The 10,908-nt window shown below is 53.0% G+C and overlaps 1 long non-coding RNA gene across 1 annotated transcript; it reads left to right on the forward strand.

Moving 5' to 3' along the window:
* The first annotated feature begins 7,157 nt into the window (after positions 1 to 7,157).
* On the forward strand, positions 7,158 to 10,841 carry LOC141971968 (uncharacterized). Its single transcript, XR_012635339.1, has 5 exons — positions 7,158 to 7,934; positions 8,071 to 8,139; positions 9,449 to 9,514; positions 9,613 to 9,689; positions 10,713 to 10,841. It is a non-coding gene; the product is annotated as an uncharacterized LOC141971968 (long non-coding RNA).
* The last annotated feature ends 67 nt before the right edge of the window (positions 10,842 to 10,908 follow it).

The following is a 10,908-nucleotide window of genomic DNA, read 5'->3' on the forward strand; positions in this document are numbered from 1 at the left end:
AGACGTCACGTCTCGGGGCAACTTGACCAGCACAAGTTGCACGTGTTGGTAAATTAATCAAGTCCTTCGGTTTAGACGATTTACTAAACGTAGATGAGATGATCACTGGGAGACACTGGGCTAAGAGCTAAGGCATCTGAAAGAGTTTTAGTTACACAAGACTTTGTTTTACTCCTGGCTTACTCTGTGGAAGGGGTATGAACTCCTCAAGTCCTGCGTATTTCTTGGTTTACAGTGTCTTCCGTTTTGGCCTGAAAACTCGCCCGGTGAGCTTTGTGTAAGAGTTGCCAGCTGTGAAAGCTCATCCCAACCCGGGGTACTGGTACTCTGCTGAGGTTGGAAGAACTGGCAAGACTGACTTTGTGTGGACTGCTCTTAATGCCCCGCTTTAGCCTCATGGTATTGAACTTGGGGCAGCCTGACTCCCTGGGATCATCAGAACGGAAACCTCGTGCCTTAAGGTGTTGGTGCACGGCACGTCAGGTCTGTTGTGGGTCAGATTCACGGTGGTGTTAACGCTTTCAGAGCTGCGGGAAGTGGCCAAGTTGCTTTAGTTCTGACAAGCTTGCAGGAAGCTGAACAGCTCTCCTGCCATTAAATTAAAACTGGTACGTTACACCTCCAGCGTTTGTTCTTTTGCAGAGGGTATTTCTTAGGGGCCTTCAGTTTATTCAAATACTTATCCTAAAAGAGAATCTATTTTTTTTTGGTTTTTTGATAAGCTAATACATGCTGGAGACACACATTTCATGGCTAAAATAATTGATTATTCGATTAGTGGAATCTTAAGTATTTCAGAACTCACCCAAGCCTGGCCTTAGGGTTCGTGGCCAGCAGGGACAGGGAAGGGATCTGAGCCCTGGGCTCGGCACTGGGGAGGCCGCCCCTCGCTGAGGGGGTTCAGTTCTGGGCCCCTCACCCCAAAAAGGCCATTGAATGACTCGAGCGTGGCCAGAGAAGGGCAACGGAGCTGGGGCAGGGTCTGGAGCACAGGTCTGCTGGGGAGCGGCTGGGGGAACTGGGGGGGTTCAGTCTGGAGAAGAGGAGGCTGAGGGGAGACCTCCTGGCCCTCTGCAACTCCCTGCCAGGAGGGGGCAGAGAGGGGGGATGAGTCTCTGGAGCCAAGGCCCCAGCGCCAGGCCCCGAGGGAATGGCCTCAAGCTGCCCAGGGCAGGGTCAGGCTGGCTCTGAGGAAGGATTTCTGTGCAGAAGGGGCTGTTGGGCGTTGGAATGGGCTGCCCGGGGCAGGGGGGAGTCCCCGGGATCCCTGGGGGGGTTGAAGAGTCGGGCTGAGCCAGCGCTGAGGGGTCTGGGGGAGTTGGGGGGGGTCAGGGGGAGGTTCAATATTTGGACTGGATGATCTTCAAGGTCTTTTCCAATCTCTACGATTCTGCGATTCTGTGAACGTGCACATCAGCGTAGCGTGTTCAGACAAGTCTCTGGAGATAAAGCTTATCATAATTAGCTGAAATAGAAGTGGCTGTGAGGATCACCGAGCTCTCCACATTTACTAGAGCAGTTAGAAAAAACGGGTTTGGCACAAGATGTCATCAATGATCTGGTGCTCCACCGACGCACTTAATTAGAGCAGTGGGGCTTTCCTCCCCCGTTCGAAGGCAGTGGATGGCTCAGCCTTGCAGGAGAATCCTTCCTAGTCTGCAGATCGTGAGGTTTTACTACTCCTGTGTAGTCCTAAACGTCGTTTCTCACATCCCGCTGAGGGGCAGCTGCAGACTTGCCCCGCGACGAGCCGTGGATGCCACGAGCCCGGCTGTGCGGTGTCATGGCCAGCACAGCATCCTAGAGAAGCTGTTTGCATTCCCGGGGCTGCTTTTTCCTCAGTTTTACCTGATAAACCAAATATTTGAAGCAAAAATACAAAGAGACTCTTTCAAGTTAAACCAATATTTAATCAGTGCTCCCTAAGTTTTGATGAATCAGGGGAAAAAAAAACTCTTCCTATCTCTTCCTTGTTGAGTTTTTTTGGGAGGAGGTGAAAGGGGAGCAGCATCTCTGACTTTTAATCAGAGGAGAGTGCTGCTTTTCAAATCCTTCTGCTTAGAGAAAAAAAAAGATTGCGGGGATCAAAAGGGTGGGGAAAGGGCGCAGCAGAGATGATCCGTGACACAAACTCTATCATGAAAACAACAAAACTGTTGAAACTTTGAGCTGGAACCAGAAGTAGGAGACAGGGAATGAAGTTGAGATGGAGAAAACATTTCAGGAGAATAAAATGAGATTGAAATTTCAGGAGAATGAAAGGTGACTGGAGAGGGAGAAGGAGCAGTGAGAAATGGCGAGGGACGAGGGAGGAAAGACTAAACCAGAGGGACCAAAAAAACCCGAGATTTCTTGAAAACAGCTGAAGTAATTAAACTGCATTGAAATATGGAAGAAGCAAGGTTCTGAAGTATAAAGGTTGTCTAGAAAATAATTGTGAAAACCACAAATTCATTGAGATTTTGCTGGCATTTGCACCCTTCTGATGCCTGCTGGCTTGTGTAGTTCTAGGAACGTGCTTATAAAACTGAGTCTAATTGGGGCAGACACTGAAACAGAGCACTGATAATGTTGTGGAGACAGTGGGTAAAAATATTTCTAAAAAAAATTTTTAAATGACAATTTCTTCGAAGACTACATGGCACATAAGGCAGGAATTACATTCATTGCATGAAAAAATTTTTGTATGAGGTAGAAATCTCGTGAGAAAAAAAGTACATTATTGTATAATCAAAGGTGACAATAGTTTCTCATGAGAGAGTAAGATGAACCGATGGCTTTTTATTTTGATGTTTCTTTGATTTTTTTGCAAACTGGCATTCTTATAGCTTGGCCAATAAGCAAGTAAATCTAAGAAAAAAAAAAAAAAAAAGCCTTATCTAAGTTTATGTTGTTATAAAATCTGTGTCAAGATCACATTGAAGATACATTTAAATTTGATATTTAAGAAAGCCTGAAGGGAGTTTTAAAACAAAAAAGGATGATGTAAAGTATTAATGAAAATATTTTTATAGTTCAAGGTTTTCTGGGATTGCTTGCTGTGGGCCTGAATTTGGAAGTTTTGATTCACTGGTACAAAGACTGAGAAGAATTTCTTAGACATCGAACCAGTAAAACGCTCCTTTCGGGATTTTCTTTTCCATATTGTCTGAAAAATCACGTGGAATTTAATTTTGCAACAGGGAATAGAGGATGAGGCTGTTATAACACGGGGGCAGGACAAATAAAATTCTTGCTATGGGCGCTCCCTAAAAAACCAGAACTCAGTATATCCAGGCTTGGCCTAACGCCAGCTCTCGTGTGAAGAGTCTGTTGAGTTTTACAGTCTGTGAAAGTGATGATTTGGAAATGGCTTTGCACAGGGAAAAAAGAAACATTAATGCCTTGGGGTAAGAAGACAAGAAGCTTTGTCTTTGTCCAAAGCTCTCTGAAGGATGCACTAGACAAGGGGCTGTGATCCTTGCGCTCAAGTTTTGGAAAATAACAAAAAACCTTCGTTCTTGCAGTGTATCTTTTAAGGCACTCAAGTGATTCGGTTTGGGGTCCTGTTTTTATCTTTTTTTTTTTTTTTTTTGAGTCAAAAGCAGTTTTCCCACTAAAGAGCAGGGTGAGTTTTGCTGATGCAGGAAGCGATGAATTTCCTCTCTCGGTGCCCCGAGTCTGAGCTGCTGGTGGGGATGAGCTGGGCCCGCAGGAGCATCCATCAGCCTGGCGGGTGTCGGAGGGGAGGGGGCAGCGACGCCAGCAAAGCTTTATTTTCTTCTTAGAAAGAAAATTCTCAAGGTTCTTTCACAGGAGAGACTTCAGCTCCCCCTGCACGCGGTGCACGGAAGGTCTGTGGTGCTCTACAGAGAGGTTTTGCACTATGTTAGGGATTAAAACTTTATGAGAAATAGATACAGGGAGAAATAGATAAAGGGGGAAGAAGTATTCCTTCTTTTGGTGTAACTTCTTACCTGTTGAGAGCATTTTCTCAGCATGTCTTGATCAGACCAGTGCAGAGAAATTTGGGTTTATCTCCTCTAGTGCCTGATTTAGGCCACCACATCGAAGCGTAAATGCAAGCAGCTGAAGTTCTTGAGTCCCCGCTGGCATTTCTATGTGATGTTTCTCCAGACAAGCACATATTACTTACACTCCTGTTTTCCAGCGTAACGATTTCTCTGTAAACACGTTGCTTTTGATTTGCATTTCTGCTTCCTATTTTTTTTCCAGCTTTGTTTTAAGCAGAGGCACCTGTAACTGCTGAGAAAAAAAGGCACAAACCAAGAACATTTAGGCAATAATTAAGCTACCTTAAAATTGCCATTTGAAAGTTTTAATACCTGTAGATAAGGCAATTGAAATTTAAAACATACTTTAGATTTAAATCATAGCAGGAAGCTGTTCCACATGACTTCCACCCGCCGTGGTTAAGGACTAAGCGGGCCGCTTGCCTCCTCTTAGAGGTTCCACTTTTATTTGTAATTTTTCTTCTGTTGTGCCATTCCTAGGAACGTGGCAATCATTTTGTTTTGCAGAACGAGGCATCTGGGTCTGTTGTGATCTCCTGGGCTAACCCTGCTGACTCAGGTTTCTCCAAGGGCCGGCGGCAGGGTTCTGGTCTCGCCAGGTTGGACTGACGGCGACACCGGGAACTCAAGGGTTTGTAAACACTTTGAAAAAGGAAACGCAGACGATCGCTGGAAACTGCGTCTGAATTCTTGGCCGGTGAGGAGTGTTCACGCCCTTATCGTTGTGTTTTCCCTGTGTTACTCCATGGGCTTTCCAGGAGAAAGCGCAGGCTGTGTGCACTGAGGATTGCTGCGATTCTTACTGGGGGCACCGCTTAACCTGTGACTGGAAGGGGCTGCTCGTTATGGCCAAACGAAGGGAGCGTTGAGCACTTTGAAAGTGGCTCTTTGCCAGTTCTCTGCCTGCCACAACAAACCAGCTTAATCCCGAAATCATCCGGGCTGGAAAAGCCCCTGAAGCTCCTCCAGCCCAAGCATGACCCTCTCCCTGACCCCCCCCAACTCCCCCAGATCCCTCAGCGCTGGCTCAGCCCGACTCTTCAACCCCCCCAGGGATCCCGGGGACTCCCCCCTGCCCTGGGCAGCCCATTCCAACGCCCAACAGCCCCTTCTGCACAGAAATCCTTCCTCAGAGCCAGCCTGACCCTGCCCTGGGCAGCTTGAGGCCATTCCCTCTATCAGGGATGTACTTGGGGAGTTTTTCAGCCTGTCCAAGGTCTGTCTTATCTCTGCTAGGCAAGGAGTTAAAGGTTTTAAAACACGAGTGGGTAACGACTACAGAAGGTAGTTAGGAAAAAGTATAAATTAAGTTATACACATTACAGTAAAACACTGTAAGCTAGTAAAACATAAGTGATGTCTAACGTTAAAACTAAATGCCTTATTTTACAGGTATATGAGGAATTTCAAATGTACTTGCAGCAGCTTCCCTTCAAGATGAAGGGCGTTACGACAGTCCATTAAAAACCAGAAAAAATATTCTTTTCCTATTTCAATAAAGCTTTTTTCCTCATTACCTTGTGTGACTTTTATCTTCCATCCAGGGACAGATACATTTAGATATATATTTATACATTTAGATATCTATTTATACATTTATTGTAAATAACGTCCTGTAAAAAATACCAACAATTTTCTTTCTCACCAGCACCCTTTCCAGGTAAAGTTTTACCAATGACAGAATATTTAGGGTAATTAACCTAATTAACAGCAACCTTAACCCAACCCGCACACAGGATTGTCCCTGGAAGCGCCCACCCACCCCCCCCAACACACACAAACCGCTCCGTTTCAGCTCATTAACCATTCATTAAGCCCCAATTAGCTACTAATTACGGTGTAATAACTCATTAATCACATGTTAACAGCCAGCAATACCTTGTCGTGTTTTATTCTGTTGTGAATGATAGCGCTAATTACACACTCTCCCCCCCCCCCTCCCCCGGCGGCGGCATCCCCGTAATTAGCTCGGCCTCGTTACCGGGGGTTAATTAGCGTCAGAACCGCGCTGTTGCCAGGCGGGACGTCACACCATGGCAACCGTTGCTGGGTCGTCAAGCGGCTGGGCAGAGCGACGATGCCGTAAAAGTGAAGTGACGCGAGGAAGGAGAGGGGGAGAGGGCGCCGCGCTGCCGTAAAGTGTCGTAAAAGGGAGCTGGGGCGAGCCAGGGGGGAGAGGAGAAGGGGGGGTGTGGGAGAGGGATGGGGGTCGCGGGGAGGGGGCGGCGGGGGAAGGGAAGGGGGGAAAGTCCTGGAGAAATGCGGCGAAAAGGGGGTTAAACACCGCGCGGAGCCGCTCCGCCATCAAGCGTGACCCCACGACGTCGCAAAGCTGTCGCAAATCTGTCGCAAAACCAAGCGGCGAGGGCCGCTGGTGCCGTGAAGCGCGGCGGAGCGCGATGGCGGCGCCGGGATGGGGGGGCCCGGGGGGCTGCGGCCCCGTAGCGGGAAGCCGCTGCCGTTGTCTCGGGGGGGGGTGGGGGGGTGGGAAGGTGGGGGGGGACTGGGGAAGGGCAGGCTGGGGTGAACTGGGAGGACTGGGGGAGACGAGAGGGGGTTGGGGGGACACCAAAACTCTCCATGTTCCCCCCGGGACCACTAACCGCCCCAGGGACCCCTAAAATCGGTGGCAATCCCTAAAAATCTCCCAAGACCCCCAAAATTTGGGGGACACCCCCTCAAAGTTCCCCCCGAGACCACCAAAACCCACCCAAAATCAGGGGGGCCCTCCTCAACCCCCTTGGATCCCCCCAAGGCTCTCTGGGACCACCAAAACTTCCCTAGGACCCCCCAAAATTGGGGGGACAGCTCTTAACGCCCCCTAGACCCTCAGTTCCCCATTCGGGGACACACACACCCCGCCCCCCCATCCCCAGTGTCCCCTGCAGGGGCCTGTGGGAGGTCCCAGTGATGTCACCCCCCTCTTGCACCCCCAGTTCCCCCACTGGGACCCCCAAACCCCTTCATATCCCTGCTGTCCCCTGCAGGAGTTTTGGGGGGGTCCCAGCACTGCCACATCCCCCCCCTCCCTGCACCCCCAATTCCCCCACACACCATGTCCCCGCTGTCCCCACCATACTGTGCAGGGATTTGGGGGGGCGGGGGTCTCACTGATGCCACCCCACCATCCCTGAACCCCCAGCCCCTCAAGACACCCTTAGGGGGGTACATTGGGACACCCCCCCACATCCCCAAGGGTCTCTTGGAGGCCCCCAAACATGGGAGGGAACATGGGGACACCAAGGTGGCTCTTGGGGACATCCCCATCCATGAGCTGTCCCCCACGTTGATGCCCCATGACCCTGAGAGACCCCAAGGTGGCTGTTAGTGACGTCCCCATCCCTGGGCTGTCCCCCATGTTGACACCCCCTGATCCTGAGGGGACACAGGCGACCCTGAACTGGCTCTTCCTGACATCCTCATCCATAGGGTGTCCCCGATATTGACACCCCATGATCTTGGGACCAGAATGTCCCCAGCCATTCCTGGGTGTCCCCCCATCTCCAGCCACGCTGGAGTGTTCCTGGAGTGTCATCAGCCACCCATAAGTGTCCCCAGGACATCTCAAGCCACTCCAGGGTGTCCCCAGCCACCCCTGGGTGACCCTGGGGCATCCCCAGCCACTCCAGGATGTCCCCAGGGTGTCCCCAGCCACCCCTGTGTGTCCTCAGGGTATCTCAAACCCCTCCGAGGTGTCCCCAGTCACTCCAGAATGTCCCCAAAGTGTCCCCAGCCACCCCTTTGTGTCCTCAGGGCAGCTCGAACCACTCCAGATTGTCCCCAAGGTGTCCCCAGCCATTCCAGGATGTCCCCAGAGTGTCCCCCTCCACGGGTTGTGTCCCTAACTCTGTCCCTGTCCCCACAGGCACCTGGATGATGACAGCTCAATGGCACCCAAGTGTCCTCAATAACCCCCTCAAGGTGGGACAACCCGGACTCCTGGGTCCCTGGTTGGGGCAGGGGTAGGGGATGGGGACACCCCTGTTGGTGTCCCCCTCCCCGGGTGACAGGGGACACCATGGGGGTGGTACCCTCCACTTCTTTGTCAACGGGGCAGCACAGGGACCCACCAACTGGAACGTGTCCCCCAACATCTACAGCCAGGCCACCATCACCGAGGACAGCGGTGAGCTACTGAGGGACATTGGGGACTCAGGGGGGACCCCTGGGGACGTCAGAGGTGGAGTTGGGGGGGGGGGGGGCTTGGAGGTGTCAAAGTCCGGGTTTGAGGGACCTGGGGATCGGGGGGTGGCTTTGGGGAGGTTGGAGCCATGAGGAGGTGGGTTTGGGGGTCCCAGTGACACCAGGGGGTGGTTTTGGGGACAGTATGGGGGGACAGAGGTCCTGGGGACATCAGAGATGGAGTTTCAGGGTGCTTGGGGACATCAAGGGGTGGTTTTGGGGATGGGGGGAGCAGGGGGGGGCAGGGGTCCTGGGGACATCAGAGGTGGAGTTTAGGGGGATGCTTGCGGACATCAGGGTGTGGGGCCACATGAGGGGCAATACTGGGGTGCAGGGCTGGATCTGGGGGTGCAGGGGGGTTGTTGGAGCCCCCCCATTGGTGGTTCACAGGTTGTGTCCCCCACAGAGGTGACCTCGCTGGAAGGCGATGGCTCAGAGGGGGACACTCTGAGGTCCCCCAAAAGCCCGACCCCAGGGGGTTCCACCAACAGCAGCTGCACCGCCCTGTGCCAGAGCTGCTGCTCCCCCTGCACCCCAAAATCTCACCTTCTCCCCCAAAACCTGCCCATGGGTCCCCCAGTGTCCCCAAGCGCTGGCCTGAGGTCCCCAACTCTGCCCCAGAGCTGCTGCTGTGAATTTAATGATCCCGTTGTCACCTCCAGCTGGTTGGGGCACCCCAAAAACACCTTCCTGCACCCCAAAACAACCTTCTGCACCCCAAAACCCAGCTCCGGCGTCCCCCAGCGCCATCCCCGGGTCCCCAAATCTGCCTCAAAGTCATCCTCAAGTCCCTGGTCCAGGTCACATGTCCCCAAACCTCTGCAGCACCCCAAAACCAACTCCTGCACCCCAAATCTGCCCCAAACCTGCTTCTGTTCCCCCAAACCTGCCCCTGGCTGGTCTCTGCACCCCCAAATCTGCCCCTGCACCCCTAAATCTGCCCCCAACCCTGTCCATGGTCCTCCCAACCTACCTCTGAACCCCCAAACATTATTCTGGGTCCCCAAAATGGTCCCTGCCACCCCTAAATCTGCCTCAAAACTGCCCCTGCCCCCCTCAAATCCCCCCCAGTTCACCCCAAAATCACCTTGAGGCTCTTCCGCAGCATCTTGGGGTGCTCATAACCCCTCCACCCACCCACCTGGGCAGGTCCCCATGGCCCCCCCCCCCAGCCTGGGGACCCCTGTGCCCCTCTCTGCTGTCCCCCCGCCAGGTTTTGGGGTCCCCTCCTCCATGACCGCCATGTCCCCCAGGGCGCTGCGGGACGGGGGGAGCTCTGAGATCATCGCTCAGAAGATGGTGGATCGCTAGTCTGGCAGGTGAGAGGCGACGGGGGGGGACGGGGGGGGCCCCCACACCCCTCACCATCCCCTGTCCCCCCCTCTCGTGTCCCTTGTCCCTCCCATTGTCCCCGCAGGTCACCACCATCCGCCCCAAGGACCTGGAGTTCCCCATCACTGCATCGGACATCGACTACAACACCTGGATGCTGAGGTGAAGGGGGCGACACCGGTGTCACCGGGGGGGGGGCCACCTCGGTCCCCAAAGGGCTGTGCTGGGTCATTGGATTCCCTGAGGGCCCATAATTGTCCTGAAGGGGCTGTGTCAGTCCTTGGGAGTCCCCGTCTGTCCCCAAGGGGCTGTCTCTGTCCCCAAAGGTCCCCATCTGTCCCCAAGGGTCCCCATCTATCCCCAAGGGGCTGTCTCTGTCCCTGGGGGTCCCCGTCTGTCCCCAAGGGGCTGTGTATGTCCCCACGGGTCCCCATCCATCCTGGGGGTACCTGTCTGTCCTCAAGGGTCCCTATCTGTCCCCAAGGGGCTGTCTCTGTCCCTGGGGGACCCCGTCTGTCCCCAAAGGTCCCCATCTGTCCCCAAGGGGCTGTGTATGTCCCCACGGGTCCCCATCCATCCTGGGGGTATCTGTCCTCAAGGGTCCCTGTCTGTCCCCAAGGGGCTGTCTCTGTCCCTGGGGATTTCCACCTGTCCCCAAGGGGCTGTCTCTGTCCCTGGGGATTTCCACCTGTCCCCAAGGGTCTCCATCTGTCCCCAATGGGCTGTGTATGTCCCCAAGGGTCCTCATCCATCCCCAGGAGTCCCCATCTGTCCCTGGGGGTCTCTGTCTGTCCCCAAGGGCCTCCATCTGTCCCCAAGGGGCTGCGTTGTTGAACCAGCACCAGCGTCAGTTCCAATTTGCTGGGTGAAATATTTGCATTTTATGGCAAACAAATTAAGAAATAAATAAAGGAAAAAAGGTTTTTTGACCTGCTGGGGCGTGCAAAGAAGTACCAGGATCACGCGGCCTCAGGAAAAAGGTGACAAAGTGCAGTTTTGACATTAAATCGTGCTGCCGCGCCCGCGCTTGGCCCCAGCAGTGATGGAGAGGACGCGCTTCGATTTGGGCCAAAAAACCCCGTGTTTGGACACTGGGGGGGGGGAGAACGTAACCTCCCGTCCCGCTGATCGGCGTTTCTGAGGATTTTTTATGTTCTTTCTAATGTTTTTTTTCTCTCCAAATAGTGAATTTTCCTTTTGGTGCAGCCGCTCACCATCAGCCCCCCGGGTGGTGCGCCATGGGCGAGGGCTGCTGCGTGATCAGGTGATACAGTGGTTGATACAAGTGATTAAATGATACAAGCGATTAAATGATACAAGCGATTAAATGATACAAGTGATTGATACAAGTGATTAAATGATACAAGCGATTAAATGATAC

The sequence above is a fragment of the Athene noctua genome, chromosome 30 (genome assembly GCF_965140245.1).
Source record: "Athene noctua chromosome 30, bAthNoc1.hap1.1, whole genome shotgun sequence".
Classification (NCBI taxonomy): Eukaryota; Metazoa; Chordata; class Aves; order Strigiformes; family Strigidae; genus Athene; species Athene noctua.